The sequence below is a fragment of the Zea mays genome, chromosome 2 (genome assembly GCF_902167145.1).
Source record: "Zea mays cultivar B73 chromosome 2, Zm-B73-REFERENCE-NAM-5.0, whole genome shotgun sequence".
In the NCBI taxonomy this organism is placed as follows: domain Eukaryota; kingdom Viridiplantae; phylum Streptophyta; class Magnoliopsida; order Poales; family Poaceae; genus Zea; species Zea mays.
In genome coordinates, this window is record NC_050097.1 from 218,686,496 (window position 1) to 218,704,211 (window position 17,716).

The window sequence follows — 17,716 nt, forward strand, 5'->3', positions numbered from 1 at the left end:
GCCCACCAAACATTAGGCCACACATATACTACTTAACTTTAAAACCTGGTTTTGGATTTGCATCTGGACATGTACCTTGCCGAAACCAAGTCATCTGGCCACCATCACGGTAGGCCGAAACTGTGCACGAATCGAATTGGTCGGCACAAGTGCATCGAGATTCGAGGAAGGCCCGAGGTTCAACCAAACGCCCATTCGACGGTTTTCCCATGCGGAAGCCCAACCAACGCACACCGTGCGGTCCTGTTGCTGATACTGGATTTACAAATCATAGATATAGATGATCTCACAAATCATAGATACGATATGACATAATAACAAATAATAATCCCATCCGTCATAGACTCGCTATGACATAATAGCGTACAACAAAAATTGAAAGTGTCAAAATGACAAATTTATCGACAAAGTGGGACTAAAGGCTCCTCCGCAGCTCCGCTTGCTGAAACCAAGACACAAGCCGCCGCCGGACGACCTCCTCCTGCCTCCACCGAGCCTGCCCCTGCCGGCTGCTGGCCCGCCATGAGGAAGCGCCTGGAGCCCCGTCTCGTCCGGGCGCTGGCTACCGCCACCACCTCCGCGGCGCCTTCATCGTCCTCGAAGCCGGTCCGCCCCGCGGCGCCGTTCCTTGCCGTGCTCCTCCGACGGGGCCGAGCGGACGCCGCGGCGCTCCTCAACCGCCGCCTCCGCGCGGCTCCCGTCACGGAGGCCTGCTCCCTCCTCTCCGCGCTCCCGGACGTCCGCGACGCCGTCTCCTACAACATCGTCCTCGCCGCGCTCTGCCGCCGCGGGGGCGACCTGCGCCAGGCGCTCTCCCTCCTCGCCGACATGTCGCGGGAGGCACACCCGGCCGCCCGACCCAACGCCGTGTCCTACACTATGGTCATGCGAGGGCTCTGCGCGTCGCGCCGCACGGATGAAGCCGTCGCGTTGCTCCGCTCCATGCAGGCCAGCGGCGTCCGCGCTGACGTCGTCACCTACGGCACGCTCATCCGCGGGCTCTGCGACGCCGCGGAGCTCGACGGGGCGTTGGAGCTGCTGGGCGAGATGTGCGGGAGTGGTGTTCATCCCAACGTGATCGTGTACAGCTGCTTGCTTCGTGGGTACTGCAGGTCCGGCAGGTGGCAGGATGTAAGCAAGGTGTTCGAAGAAATGTCCCGCCTAGGAGTCGAACCGGATGTGATCATGTTCACTGGTTTCATCGACGACTTGTGTAAAAAGGGAAGGATAGGTAAGGCTGTAAAGGTGAAGGACATAATGGTGCAGCGGGGGCTGGAGCCAAACGTAGTGACATACAATGTGCTCATCAATTGCCTGTGCAAGGAAGGATCGGTAAGGGAGGCACTGGCATTGAGGAATGAGATGGATGACAAGGGTGTGGCACCGGATGTTGTGACATACAATACCCTGATCGCAGGGCTTTCTGGTGTGCTTGAGATGGATGGGGCAATGGGTTTGCTTGAGGAGATGATTCAAGGAGATACTCTAGTTGAGCCCGACGTGGTGACTTTCAACTCAGTTATACATGGACTATGTAAGATCGGTCGGATGAGACAGGCAATCAGTGTTCGTGAGATGATGGCCGAGAGAGGGTGCATGTGTAACTTGGTGACATATAATTATCTGATTGGTGGATTCCTTAGGGTTCACAAGGTTAATATGGCTATGAATCTAATGAGTGAACTGATCAGTTCTGGATTGGAACCTGATTCATTCACCTATAGCATATTGATAAATGGCTTCAGCAAGTTGTGGGAAGTTGACCGTGCGGAGATGTTCTTGCGTACAATGACACAACGTGGGATAAGAGCCGAGCTATTTCACTATATTCCTTTGCTTGCAGCTTTGTGTCAACTGGGAATGATGGAGCAAGCTATGGTTTTGTTCAATGAAATGGATATGAACTGCGGACTTGATGCTGTTGCATATAGCACAATGATGTATGGTGCTTGCAAATCAGGAGATATAAAAGCAGCTAAACAGTTGCTTCAGGATATGCTTGATGAGGGTCTGGCTCCTGATGCCGTGACATATTCCATTCTAATTAACATGTTTGCAAAATTAGGAGACCTAGAAGAAGCTGAGAGGGTGCTTAAACAGATGGCTGCAAGTGGCTTTGTGCCTGATGTCGCTGTATTTGATTCACTGATCAAAGGCTATAGCGCTGAAGGCCAGATAAACAAGATTCTGGATTTGATACATGAAATGAGAGCCAAGAATGTAGCTATTGATCCAAAATTTATTTGTACCCTTGTCCGCCTCCCTCAACAGATGCCGCTGCTCTGGTCTGCCACCACCGCCTTGGTCGCTCGCAGCCATCAGTCTTGAAATCAGTTCCACCATCCCTCACTCCCGTCCACCACTGTCATGTAGTCTTGACCAGTCATGCCCTGGGAGTGCTCCTGCTGATCCTGCCGTAAAAAAGTTAAATATCATTTCCTTGGACTCAGCTTGCCTGGATCCTGCCCATGTGTGCTTTTTTTTACCGTCAGTCCTGTACAAGGACTATCATTTTCCTTCTCGGCATAGCCGTAATCATTTCGATCGATTTGTTTCCTTACAATGTTTATTCATACCTAATGCCTCAAAATTATGGTATCGCCAAAGACTCTGGCTTCTTGAACCATTCTGCAGTTTTTGTCTCACTACCTGTATCTGTGTGTTTTTTAATTTTTATTATTTTTACCTGTTTCAAACTATCCAACCGTCTCAATCTATATCAGTTCTTGAAGGAATAGTAAATGGTTCTGTTGATGGAAATTGGAATTGAGATTGCATGCCTTGACATGCATAAGAATCTGTTTACTGTTTGATGAACTGGGAAATAACTGAAAAAATTATTTGGACAGAGACACCACAGATGGATTTGATCACAAATGTGACAAGCTTACTAAGGAACTGCTGAAGATGTTGTACGACTGCTACGCCTCGGGAACAGGACATCAATTGACTCAAGAAGAACAGAGAGGCGTCCTCCAAAATTCTGTAAGCTTGTTAACTACTACCTCCGTTCTCGAATATTTGTCGCTGGTATGGGCTGCGTTCCGGCTGACCGATCTGAGATTGTAGTGGTGAGAGATCAGTGGGCGAGGGGTTAGTCGCGAGGGACGGTGGCCCGACGCCGTGGTTGAGGGCGCAACACAGTAGGAGGCGGCTAGGGTTGGGTTCTCCCGACTCCCTAAAGTAAGTCGGAAACAATCTTGTTTCTGCTTGCCTTTATTCAAGTGTTTACAGATCTATATATAGAGTTTTCTCAAGTCTATCTAATAGCTCTGGATAAGTCTAACCATCTAGATAAGCCTCTCAGCTAACTATGGGCCTTGGCCCACCCTGGCCGACCGGCTATCAGCCCCTAATGGGCTGCCGGCGCCTAACATTTGCCTTGCCGTACATAACATCTCTCCCCGCCTTCGCAAACAGCTCGTCCTTAGCTGTAGGTCGGGGTAGGTGGCGCGAAATTCGTCGAGGTCCTCCCATGTCGTGTCGTCTTCAGCAAGGCCGCGCCAGTGGACGAGCACCTGCCATGTGCCACGTCGCAGTTGGGCTCGAAGCACCTTGGCCGGCACTGGGAGCAGCCGACCATCCATCACAGGCTCTAACGTACTCGGGGCTGCAGGGGGATCTCCACGGTGAGGTTTTAGCAAGCTCACGTGGAAGACATCATGGATGCGGGCGCCCTCGGGCAGCTGAAGGCGGTAGGCCACCGACCTAATCTTTTCCTGAACACTGAAAGGCCCGGCGTAGCGAGGTCCCAACTTGCCTTTGGCGCCGACGTGGAGAGACTGAGTAGTGTGGTGCAGCAACCGCAACTAGGGGTGGAAACGAGCCGAGCTCGGCTCGGCTCGCTGCGGCTTGCTCACGCAACGAGCCGAGCTCGGCTCGGCTCGCCCATCTGGCGAGCTCGGAAAAGCGGCTCGGCTCGGCTCGCTCCGGGCTCGCGAGCCGGCTCGACGAGCCAACGAGCCCAGCCATAAATGTAAATTTGCTCTCTAAATTATAATATAAAATCTTAAAAATATTTTAAATAATATATTTTAAATTAGTAAAATAGATATATCACTAAAATAATATAGAAAATAGATTATTTTTGTATAGTAATCTCAAATTATATAAAATATTGTCTACTTTGTACTAATATTATATGCTAATTAAGATTTTATGTAACAAATTGTTGTTGGGTCGAGCCACGAGCCAGCTCGTGAGCTGCACCGAGCCGAGCCGAGCTGGCTCGCTCTTTTCACGAGCCACAAAAACAGGCTCGGCTCGGGCTCGTTCTGAGCGTCGAGCCGGTCCGAGCCGAGCCGAGCTGCTGCGAGCCCGAGCCAGCTCGTCGAGCTCAAGCTTTTTTTCCAGCCCTAGCCGCAACCATACCCAGTCGCCCACCTGGAACTCCACCTCACGCTGTCCGGCGTCGTAGTATTTCTTGGCTAGCTGCTGGGCCTGCAGGAGGCGCTGACAAGCCTCGGCCAAAATCTGATCCCTAGAGCGAAGCATGGCATCTGCAGCTTCGGTGCGGGGTGTCCCAGGCGTGTAAGCTAGCATGGGCGGGGGAGGCCGCCCGTAGACCACCTCGAAGGGAGTGGCGCGTAGGGCGGTGTGGTAGGAGGTATTATAGCAATATTCCGCCCACGACAGCCAGTCCACCCAAGCACGTGGCCGGTCGCCAGTCACACACCATAGGTACATCACGATGATTTTGTTTACCACCTCCGACTGACCATCTGTCTGAGGGTGGAAAGCGGTACTCATCTTAAGTGTCACCCCCGCCATCTTAAAGAGGTCCCTCCAGACATGGTCGGTGAAGACAGGGTCCCGGTCACTGACAATGGACAGCGGAAGCCCGTGTAGACGCACGATGCTGTCGAAGAACGCCCGTGCGACAGACGAGGCGGTGTAGGGGTGGCCGAGGGCGATGAAGTGGGCGTACTTGGAGAAGTGGTCCACCACCGTGAGGATGACGGACTTGCCCGCCACCTTGGGCAGCCCTTCGATGAAGTCCATGGAGATGTCGGCCCACACCTAAGACGACACCTCAAGGGGCTGTAGAAGACCACCCGGCTGTTGTGCCAGTGTCTTGTTCCGCTGGCACGTGGTACAGGTGTGCACCCAATTCTATACGAGGGCGCGATCGCAGGGAATGTAGAAGTCTGAGCGCAGTCGGTGGAGGGTCTTTTGGACGCCCTCGTGTTCAGTGGAGTGTGCCAGTAGTAGCACCTCATGACGTAGGTCGCCGTGGTCTGGCACGAAGACGCGAGTCCCATGCAGCAGCAGCCCGTCAGAGAGGCGCCACGAGGCGGCCAACTGGTCGTTTCGTAGCTGCTGGAGAAGGTGCTGCCCGTCCGGCGCGACAGCTGTCGCCCGCTTGATGTCGTCTAATAGGGCGAACGTGGGCCTCGAGATGGCCCGGGACGCCACACCCGCCCCCTCCAAGGGTGCCGACATCGACTTCTCAGCATCGCGGCGGGAGAGGGCGTCTGGTACGGTGTTCAGGTGCCCCGGCCTGTACTCCACCGAGAAGTCGAAGCCGAAGAGTTTGCTGATCCGCTGGTGCTGAGGTACGGTTGACAGGTGCTGATCAAGCAAAAACTTAAGGATGTAATGGTCAGTGCGAACAGCAAAGTGACGCCCCCACAGGTAAGGGCGCCAGTGATGGACGACCTGCACGAGGCCGATAAGCTCCCTCTCGTAAGCCGCTAGCTTGAGATGGCGGGCGGCAAACGGTTTGCTGAAGTAAGCAAGGGGCCCGACGCCTTGATGAAGGACCGCACCGAACCCCACTCCCGACGCGTCGCAGTCGACGATGAAGAGTTTGGAGAAATCCGACATCTGGAGCACTGGCCCTGTCGACAAGGCGTGCTTAAGTGCGTCGAAGGCGGCTGTCGCGTCGTTGTCCCAAGCAAACGCGTCTCGCCGCAAGAGACGTGTGAGCGGGGCGGCGATGAGGTCGAAGTCCTTGATGAACTTGCGGTATCCTGCAAGCCCCAAGAAACCCCGGAGTCCTCGCGCAAACCGCGGGAGCGGCCAGGAGGCCACAGTCGCGACCTTGTCTGCGTCCATGGCGACCCCGCCCTTGGAGATGACATGGCCGAGGTAGGCCACCTACGGGGCGCCGAAGGAACACTTAGAGCGCTTCAGGTGGAGGTGGTGTGCTCGAAGGGCGTTGAGGACGATGCTCACATGCTGCAGATGCTCCGCCCATGACGAGCTATAGATCAGAATGTCGTCGAAGAAAACAAGCACAAACCTCTGAAGGTATGGTCGTAGCACGTCATTCATCAGGGCCTAGAAGGTCGCGAGCGCGTTCGAGAGACCGAACGGCATGACCAGGAACTCGTAGTGGCCATGGTGAGTGCGGAAGGCCGTTTTGTTGATGTCCTCGGTGTGCATCCGCACCTGGTGGTACCCCGAGCGGAGGTCGAGCTTGGAGAAGAAACGAGCCCCATGGAGCTCGTCGAGTAGCTCGTCCACCACCGGGATCGAGACTTGTCCTTCGATTTCCGGGCGTTAAGTGCACGGTAGTCGATGCAGAAACGCAAGGATCGATCGGCCTTGCGAACTAGCAGCACCGGAGCCGAAAACGGGGACGTGCTGGCCCGTATGATGCATTGGGCGAGCATGGTCTCACATTGTCGCTCCAGTTCATCCTTCTGTAGCTGCGCGTACCGGTACGGTCGGACTACCACCGGAGCGGTACCGGGCAGCAGATGTATGTGGTGGTCGTACGGGCGCGCCGGGGGCAGCCCTGTAGGCTCGTCGAAGATAGCGCCGTGCTGCCGAAGGAGGACGTCCATGAGGGGCTGCTAAGCGGCGTCGGAGACGGCCACCACAAGCTGCTGAGGGCCAGGCGTCCGCGAGGTACGCACGCCCTGCCAGCATATACGTCGGCCCTGGTGCAGGAACGACAGGGTCAACTCCCGGAAGTTCCACTGAATGGTTCCCAACGTCTCCAAGAAGTCCACGCCTAGGATGAAGTCGAAGCAGCCGAGGTGCATCCCGACACATGTGATGGAGAAGGCCTCGGAGCCGATGACGATGGGAACGTCACGGGCTATTCCTGCGCATGGTAGGCGGCCACCATTTGCTACCGTAACCCGGAGGTGTTCACTACCCTCCATAGGTAGCTCGAGGCGACGCATCGTGTCCCCGTTGAGGAAATTGTGGGTTGATCCCGTGTCCAGGAGTGCCAACAACCGCTCTCCTTTGATTATGACGGACAACAACAGGGTCTTGTCTGTACGGATGCCCGTGAGGGCGTGCAGCGAGACCACAAGCAGTGTCAGCGGCCACCGGTGCCTCCAGGAAGTCGGCGCTCTGCTCCACGGCACCCTCGCGGACCGCGTCGTCGATGAAGTCGCCCACCTCGAGGTAGAAGAGTTGCTGGCACATGTGCCCCCGGACGTAGGGCTCATCGCAGTTGAAGAGCTCTTGCCGGCGCCGCTCCTGCTCCTCGATCGGGGTGAGGCGGCGGAATTGGCGCATCGGGGGATTGCCCTCTCCGGCGACTGCAGCACCGGCTGGTGATACAGCGGGCGCTGCTGGCAGGGCGCGGTTGGGAGCTTGAGACCGTTGTGGTGGCCGCGCCCCGCGTGGCTGCGGTGGTGGCATAGCTGCCGCGCGGCGCTCGAATGCACGAGCCAGGTACATGGCTGTCTGCAGGTCTTGTGGTGCTCGCATTTCGACGTCTACCCGAAGATGTTTGGGAAGGCCACCCATGTACAACTCTGTCTTTTGGAGCGGGGAGATGTCGCGTGCTCGACACAGCAACGTTAGGAAGCGGTCCGAGTACTCTTGGACCGTAGGCAGGAAGGGCAGGCGCCCCAGCTCGGCGATGCGTGAGCCTCGCTCTGGCGGTCCGAAGCGGAGACGACACAATTTAGCGAAGCGGTCCCAAGGAGGCATGCCCTCATCGTGCTCCAGGGCGTAGTACCACGTCTGTGCAGGCCCCTTGAGGTGGTATGACGCCAGCCATGTGCGATCGGAGGCCGGAGTGCGCTGTTGTAACACCCTAAAGTTCAATCCTGTGAAAATAAGGAAAATTTTGTGGGGGGGTTTTAAATCAAACCACCTTTTCTTGACAATATTCATAATTTCAAAGTTATTACTCTCAAAATTAATTTTTGACTGAAATAAAAAGATACCTAGATAAACTAAATTAGTCCTGGAGTGAAATTATAAGAATTATGATTAAACTATATATATAATCTACAATATAAATTATAATTCCCAAAAAAAATCATGAGATGTGAACTATTCTCTATTTCGTAATTAGAATAATGTATAAAAGAACTAAAATAAAACAAATATATATAAAGATATATAAATATAATTTTGCAATTCATATCGGTGTTTTATTTGTGTATCTAAAGGCAAAAGTTTGGAATTTAAACTCAAAATTTATTTGAATTTAAAATAGAAGGTGGAAAATCAAAAGAAAAAGAAGAGGGGACCTCAGCCTGTGCCCTTTGGGCCGAATTCCACGCGCGGCCCACTACCGAAATCCCTTCTCGGCCCACTCTTTTTTTTTCCTTTTCCGCGCCAGCCCACTTGGACGTATGCTTCGCTTGGCTTCACTGGGTGGTGGGACCAAGCGGCCAGCCGCTGCTTGACTCGCGCAAGCCACTTCCAAGCGGGCCCGTTCGGTCAGCAGCTATCTCCGCTAGTTCTTCTCGGGGTCGGCTCGCGCGTGCGATAAAACACCGAACAGATCCCGCGTTGCCCGTCAACTGAATCCTCCGTGGGACCCGCGCCTTGACCCCCGTACCCTCTCTGTTCGCTCAATGATGGGTGGGCTCTCATTGCCACGGAGATGTTCGCTCAATGATGGAAGCCCTTCCGTTGGCCGTTGCGCACTGCCCGGCTCAACCTCCGCCGTATACGGCGGGATTCCGTCGAGTCCGCTTTGCTTGCCCCTATAAAACTGAACGCCGCATCACCGAGCACCTGCGCATCCATCGGCGACAACATGCCACACCGTGAGGGTGAAACCAAGAGAGATTGGAAGGCAGATTCAATGCCGTCGCTGCCGTCGAACTGCGCTCAGGATGACGTCCCAGCCTCGATGACTGCTCTGTGAGGTTCGATTGGACCTAACGATGAGGTACACGGGCTAACCAGGGTCGGGCGTCAAGCACGACGCGGCCAATTGCTCACCGGAGCAACGATGACCGCGGAGGACGGCACATCTCCGTGGGCGGGGATCTCTACGCAACCCTCAATGGTAAGAACCCCACCAAACGATTCGTGTCCGTTTCCCCATTGTGTTGCGTGGCCGGATTGGGGTATGGTGCGCCCAGGGTTGGATCGGTCGCTCGCCGGTGACTTTCGGTAGTGGTGTAGTCATGAGCGCCGCCGCTCGGTCTGGCTCAGGGAAGAAGGGAACGTCGTGGCCGTTGATGGGGTTAATCAACGGTGTGAATTGGGGGCTGGATATCGGGCAGCGGGGGCCGTAGATTTCGAATCTGGCGGTTGTGGGTTAATTGGATTTCATAAAATCTGGGCCGCAGATCTGGGGATCAGCGGTGCTCAGTGCATACCGGTTCAGGAAGTTGATCGATTTAATCTGTGTCGTCCATATCCGATCGCACGGCTCAGGATGCTAGATACCCCTTCGCCATGTTCATTTTACTAAAGAGACCCTGAACGTTTATGAAATGAACCCGCCATCCATCCTAAGCCAAAATAAATTGTAGCCGAGCCCAGAAGATTATGCTTTAGCCCCTGCATTCCGAGAAAATTATGTCCCTAGTCCAGGATCTTTAGGAAATCAAAAATTAATAAAGAAAAGGAGTTTTGGTATAAAAATAAATATAGGAGCTTTCTTAAATCATATTAAACTCATTTTAACTCCAAATTGACCCGTTCCAGTTCCTGTAATTTTGTATTAATATTGTTTATCACCCAGTACCTTTGTTTAGCCATGAAACTTGATTTAAAATTGTTCATTTGAATTAATCTATTCTAGGTGCTCAATAACTCCAGAAATTCATAACTCAATAACCTTAACTCCATTCTGATCCATTCTAGTTGCATTAGTCTCATAATAATATTTATTATCATCTGGTAACTTTGTTTTGCCATGTAATATAGGTTAAAATGTTGCAGTTAGTCTATTCTATATTTAACCACGTAGATCTTCGGAAAATCATAACTTTATAACCGTAACTCTGATTTTAGTAGTTCTCGAGCCTGTGATCTCGTTACGACGCGTAGATTATTATTACGCAGTTTATTCTTATGCTTGGTGTGATGTTAATTTTGCCTATACATGTTTGTATGTATTGCTACGTTTAGCAGTGAGGACACGTGTCATCTGAAAAGCAAGTTGGTACCTGGAATCTCAAGTCCCAGGCAAGTTGTGCCCTTGATCACTTCTTTTTACCTACTCATGTTCTGATTAATCATAATGATCTGCATAGGTTAATTTTGATGGGACCCAATAGGTTACCCTAGTTTGATTATCTTTATACCTTGTTTACCACTGAACTTTTTGGGTAGTACTTGCTAGTGCTTTATGTGGTTTTGGGTATGAAGATACATTATTCATGATCACACTTTTATTATCTGTTTATTATCACTGTTCATGATAAGATCATTATGTTAATTGGAACATGGAGCGACCACCCGGGAAAACAGTGCTACCACAAGGCTATAATGGGACGCCCTTGGCTGATTAATTAGGAAAGCTAGTGGAGGACTACCTTACCCGAAAGGGGCAAGGGCAGTAGGGGAGTGGTCAGTGTAGGGAGGCCCTCGGGAGGATTTTGCTGCGATGGCGGTCCTGCAAGGGATTCCTGCATTGGAGCTTCCTATAAACTGTAGCGGGTTTTCTGAAGCTAGTGGAACTTTATAAAGGCCTCGTAGTGTTACCCTGCCTCGCCTCCTCGGTAGAGGTGTATGGGAAGTCGCGATCCCTTGGCAGATGGGTAACATGACTTGTGGGTAAAGATGCGCAACCTCTGCAGAGTGTAAAACTGGTATACTAGCCGTGCTCACGGTCATGAGCAGCTCGGACCCTCACATGATTAATCTATGGAATTTAAATTCAATTTGTCATATGCATTGCATCGCAGGTGATGTTGTTACTTCTGTTCTACTATTTAATTGGGTTGGTATTTACTTATACTTAGTAATGGCTAATAAAATTTTGACCAACTTTAAAAGCAATGTTCAGCTTCAGCCATCCTCTTTGGTAAGCCTTACACTTCACGTGAGCTCCCACCTTTGGCGAGTTCATGCACATTATTCCCCACAACTTGTTGAGCGATGAACGTATGTGAGCTCACTCTTGCTGTCTCACACCCCCCCACAGGTCAAGAACAGGTACCACAGGATGAGGCGCGTGGAGGATGCTGCGATGTGTTCGTGAGAGGTCTAGGTCGTCGTCTCCCAGTCAACTTTGGGTTGCTGGACCGTTGTCTCCTTATAATGTAATTATTTACTTATTTTGTATAGAACTCCTGTTATGTAGTAAAGATGTGACATTCGATCCTGTGCCATGATTCATCATATGTGTGAGACTTGGTCCCAGCACACCTGGTGATTATGTTTACGCCCGGGCTTTGGACCCCTAAAACCCGGGTGTTACAGAAGTGGTATTAGAGGAATGTTGACTATAGGACGAAACCTAGATAGAACTGGACAATCATTATCTACTTACCTTTGCTAATCTGATTCTTCCTAAACTTTTCTTAATCTTTTCTCATCTATTTCCGCTTTACTCTGATTATTCTTACCTTTTCCTTCTAAAGACAAATGTGGATTTCACACTTTGAAATCCTGTGCCTAAAAGTGACCTTTAGGAATAGGAGACCTAATCTTAGGAACAAAAGCAAAACTATTTTTGTAGATATTGATATGCTTGAATGTTTGTTCTTATGATACTTGTCTGATTTGATTCTTTGATTGAGTGTGATGAGTTGTGGAGTAACGTCCACAATTACATCTGCATATACATATAGGAAAAATGCTTATAAAATAACTAGATAAACTAGATTATCCCTCATTAAAGTATCTAGCCTAACAATACCCATCTCATCTTCAAAGATTATATCCTACACTCATAGATCCATCTCATCTCAAAAGATTCTAACATACCCTAATAATATTTATTGTACCCTAATAGGTCTATCTAACCTAAACTAGTTTAATCTAGTCATATTCAGTCTAATCTAGATCCTATCTAATCTTATATGATTTAATCTAGAGTGAGTTACTTAATGCTGGTATAAAGGATAAGGCCATATTCCAAATTCACTTAAGCCTAAATTGGTGACCTAGATCAACTCGGCCATACCCAACAACTTGACCTACATAACAGATCTATCTTGGCCTCTTGTCCCAAACCCGGATGGAGACACCAAAGAGCAAGAAGGAGGAGATCAACCTCGACATGGAAGAATAGGAGTTAAAGCAGATCTCGAGATGATTCAAGATTTACCACCTTGGATGGAGTCTTCCCTTACCAAGTTCTTCTTACCATCAGCTAACCTCACTCTGACCATCTCTCCTCTTACCTAACTGTGTGTCTAAACATAGAAGATACCCATGCATTTCTAATTACTTGCTAAATAGTATTAAAAAGAGAGAGAGAGACTCTTAATTTTTTTTATTAGAAACTACAATCTCAATTACAAACCAATCTCGGTATAATCCCTTTCTTACTAATCTCGAGGACGAGATTATTTTTAAGGGGGGTAGGATTTGTAACACCCTAAAGTTCAATCCTGTGAAAATAAGGAAAATTTTGTGGGGGGTTTTAAATCAAACCACCTTTTCTTGACAATATTCATAATTTCAAAGTTATTACTCTCAAAATTAATTTTTGACTGAAATAAAAAGATACCTAGATAAACTAAATTAGTCCTGGAGTGAAATTATAAGAATTATGATTAAACTATATATATAATCTACAATATAAATTATAATTCCCAAAAAAAAATCATGAGATGTGAACTATTCTCTATTTCGTAATTAGAATCATGTATAAAAGAACTAAAATAAAACAAATATATATAAAGATATATAAATATAATTTTGCAATTCATATCGGTGTTTTATTTGTGTATCTAAAGGCAAAAGTTTGGAATTTAAACTCGAAATTTATTTGAATTTAAAATAGAAGGTGGAAAATCAAAAGAAAAAGAAGAGGGGACCTCAGCCTGTGCCCTTTGGGCCGAATTCCACGTGCGGCCCACTACCGAAATCCCTTCTCGGCCCACTCTCTTTTTTTTTCCTTTTCCGCGCCAGCCCACTTGGACGTATGCTTCGCTTGGCTTCACTGGGTGGTGGGACCAAGCGGCCAGCCGCTGCTTGACTCGCGCAAGCCACTTCCAAGCGGGCCCGTTCGGTCAGCAGCTATCTCCGCTAGTTCTTCTCGGGGTCGGCTCGCGCGTGCGATAAAACACCGAACAGATCCCGCGTTGCCCGTCAACTGAATCCTCCGTGGGACCCGCGCCTTGACCCCCGTACCCTCTCTGTTCGCTCAATGATGGGTGGGCTCTCATTGCCACGGAGATGTTCGCTCAATGATGGAAGCCCTTCCGTTGGCCGTTGCGCACTGCCCGGCTCAACCTCCGCCGTATACGGCGGGATTCCGTCGAGTCCGCTTTGCTTGCCCCTATAAAACTGAACGCCGCATCACCGAGCACCTGCGCATCCATCGGCGACAACATGCCACACCGTGAGGGTGAAACCAAGAGAGATTGGAAGGCAGATTCAATGCCGTCGCTGCCGTCGAACTGCGCTCAGGATGACGTCCCAGCCTCGATGACTGCTCTGTGAGGTTCGATTGGACCTAACGATGAGGTACACGGGCTAACCAGGGCCGGGCGTCAAGCACGGCGCGGCCAATTGCTCACCGGAGCAACGATGACCGCGGAGGACGGCACATCTCCGTGGGCGGGGATCTCTACGCAACCCTCAATGGTAAGAACCCCACCAAACGACTCGTGTCCGTTTCCCCATTGTGTTGCGTGGCCAGATTGGGGTATGGTGCGCCCAGGGTTGGATCGGTCGCTCGCCGGTGACTTTCGGTAGTGGTGTAGTCATGAGCGCCGCCGCTCGGTCTGGCTCAGGGAAGAAGGGAACGTCGTGGCCGTTGATGGGGTTAATCAACGGTGTGAATTGGGGGCTGGATATCGGGCAGCGGGGGCCGTAGATTTCGAATCTGGCGGTTGTGGGTTAATTGGATTTCATAAAATCTAGGCCGCAGATCTGGGGATCAGCGGTGCTCAGTGCATACCGGTTCAGGAAGTTGATCGATTTAATCTGTGTCGTCCATATCCGATCGCACGGCTCAGGATGCTAGATACCCCTTCGCCATGTTCATTTTACTAAAGAGACCCTGAACGTTTATGAAATGAACCCGCCATCCATCCTAAGCCAAAATAAATTGTAGCCGAGCCCAGAAGATTATGCTTTAGCCCCTGCATTCCGAGAAAATTATGTCCCTAGTCCAGGATCTTTAGGAAATCAGAAATTAATAAAGAAAAGGAGTTTTGGTATAAAAATAAATATAGGAACTTTCTTAAATCATATTAAACTCATTTTAACTCCAAATTGACCCGTTTCAGTTCCTGTAATTTTGTATTAATATTGTTTATCACCCAGTACCTTTGTTTAGCCATGAAACTTGATTTAAAATTGTTCATTTGAATTAATCTATTCTAGGTGCTCAATAACTCCAGAAATTCATAACTCAATAACCTTAACTCCATTCTGATCCATTCTAGTTGCATTAGTCTCATAATAATATTTATTATCATCTGGTAACTTTGTTTTGCCATGTAATATAGGTTAAAATGTTGCAGTTAGTCTATTCTATATTTAACCACGTAGATCTTCGGAAAATCATAACTTTATAACCGTAACTCTGATTTTAGTAGTTCTCGAGCCTGTGATCTCGTTACGACGCGTAGATTATTATTACGCAGTTTATTCTTATGCTTGGTGTGATGTTAATTTTGCCTATACATGTTTGTATGTATTGCTACGTTTAGCAGTGAGGACACGTGTCATCTGAAAAGCAAGTTGGTACCTGGAATCTCAAGTCCCAGGCAAGTTGTGCCCTTGATCACTTCTTTTTACCTACTCATGTTCTGATTAATCATAATGATCTGCATAGGTTAATTTTGATGGGACCCAATAGGTTACCCTAGTTTGATTATCTTTATACCTTGTTTACCACTGAACTTTTTGGGTAGTACTTGCTAGTGCTTTATGTGGTTTTGGGTATGAAGATACATTATTCATGATCACACTTTTATTATCTGTTTATTATCACTGTTCATGATAAGATCATTATGTTAATTGGAACATGGAGCGACCACCCGGGAAAACAGTGCTACCACAAGGGTATAATGGGACGCCCTTGGCTGATTAATTAGGAAAGCTAGTGGAGGACTACCTTACCCGAAAGGGGCAAGGGCAGTAGGGGAGTGGTCAGTGTAGGGAGGCCCTCGGGAGGATTTTGCTGCGATGGCGGTCCTGCAAAGGATTCCTGCATTGGAGCTTCCTATAAACTGTAGCGGGTTTTCTGAAGCTAGTGGAACTTTGTAAAGGCCTCGTAGTGTTACCCTGCCTCGCCTCCTCGGTAGAGGTGTATGGGAAGTCGCGATCCCTTGGCAGATGGGTAACATGACTTGTGGGTAAAGATACGCAACCTCTGCAGAGTGTAAAACTGGTATACTAGCCGTGCTCACGGTCATGAGCAGCTCGGACCCTCACATGATTAATCTATGGAACTTAAATTCAATTTGTCATATGCATTGCATCGCAGGTGATGTTGTTACTTCTGTTCTACTATTTAATTGGGTTGGTATTTACTTATACTTAGTAATGGCTAATAAAATTTTGACCAACTTTAAAAGCAATGCTCAGCTTCAGCCATCCTCTTTGGTAAGCCTTACACTTCACATGAGCTCCCACCTTTGGCGAGTTCATGCACATTATTCCCCACAACTTGTTGAGCGATGAACGTATGTGAGCTCACTCTTGCTGTTTCACACCCCCCCACAGGTCAAGAACAGGTACCACAGGATGAGGCGCGTGGAGGATGCTGCGATGTGTTCGTGAGAGGTCTAGGTCGTCGTCTCCCAGTCAACTTTGGGTTGCTGGACCGTTGTCTCCTTATAATGTAATTATTTACTTATTTTGTATAGAACTCCTGTTATGTAGTAAAGATGTGACATTCGATCCTGTGCCATGATTCATCATATGTGTGAGACTTGGTCCCAGCACACCTGGTGATTATGTTTACGCCCGGGCTTTGGACCCCTAAAACCCGGGTGTTACAGCTGTCCCCTAAAGAATTGCTCACAGTGATTGAGCCAATTCAATGGGTCTTCGGATCTGTCATACGTGGCGAACTCCAGCTTATAAAAACATGGGGAGGGACGAGCGTCGACGCCCTCGTAAGCCGTAGCCTCCATGCCAGCATCATGGGTGTGCGCATGGTAGGGCGACCACACGGTTGCTGCGGCGGAGACGTGGGGCAGTAGGCTGCTGCGCTCTTGGGAGAGCAGTCCATCTACCCCGCCGTACAATGGGCTACTGGCTATGGGACCACCATGCCCTCCAGTGGCGCTGCCCGGCATGGAGGAGGTGATCGTCGGCCGAGGCGAGATCGACGAGTAGACGGGGGCGGCCACCGCGGCAGTGCCATAGGCCCATGACAGAATTGGTGAAGGCGACGGTGGAAACTTGATGTGGTGGATTGGAGTGGAAGATTGCAACGACGTTGTGGATGACGGGGCCGACTCTATGGGCATGCCGTAGGGGTAGGAGATGGGGTGTAGTGGTGCAGATTGCAGCGGTGAGGACGGATGAGTGAGGGCCGGCCGATCCACGGATGGCAGCGGCACAGATTGGTTTGGCTGTGGTGGCTGGGCATTTGGGGGAGCAGGGATGCTGATCTGGCCCGACAGCAGCGCGCTCAAGGTGTCCTGGACGTTGCGCATCCAGTGGCTCAAGCTGACCAACGTCGCAGCGATCTCTGCGGACGTGAGGGCCTCCGCCGGCGGCTGGACCAGCGGTGCGCCCGATCTCGGAATAGTGGAGGCCAACGCGCCTGTGTCGGTGAGCATCATGGCGCTGGTCGCAGCAGGGGGCGCGACCTGCGCGCCGGACGTCGCTAGAGGTGTGCTGGCCGGCGGCGGCAGCTGCTGCCTGGGGGCAGCGGAGGAGCTCATGATCGTCGAGACCTCTGATACCAGATTGGTATGGGCCGCGTTCCGGCTGACCGATCTGAGATTGTAGTGGTGTGAGATCGGTGGGCGAGGGGTTAGTCGCGAGGGACGGCGGCCCAACGCCGTGGTTGAGGGCGCAACACAGTAGGAGGCGGCTAGGGTTGGGTTCTCCCGACTCCCTAAAGGAAGTCGGAAACAATCTTGTTTCTGCTTGCCTTTATTCAAGTGTTTACAGATCTATATATAGATCTTTCTCAAGTCTATCTAATAGCCCTGGATAAGTCTAACTATCTAGATAAGCCTCTCAGCTAACTATGGGCCTTGGCCCACCCTGGCCGACCGACTATCAGCCCCTAATGGGCTGCCGACGCCTAACATATGCCTTGTCGTACATAACAGTCGCCCTCTAGTTCATTTTTGAACTAAAACGCGACAAATAAAAAAGAACGGAGGGGTACTATTTATATGTTCCCCCTTTTAGATTGTAGAGTTTGGATGTTTGTATGCTAAGGATGTATGATGCAGAGTACATT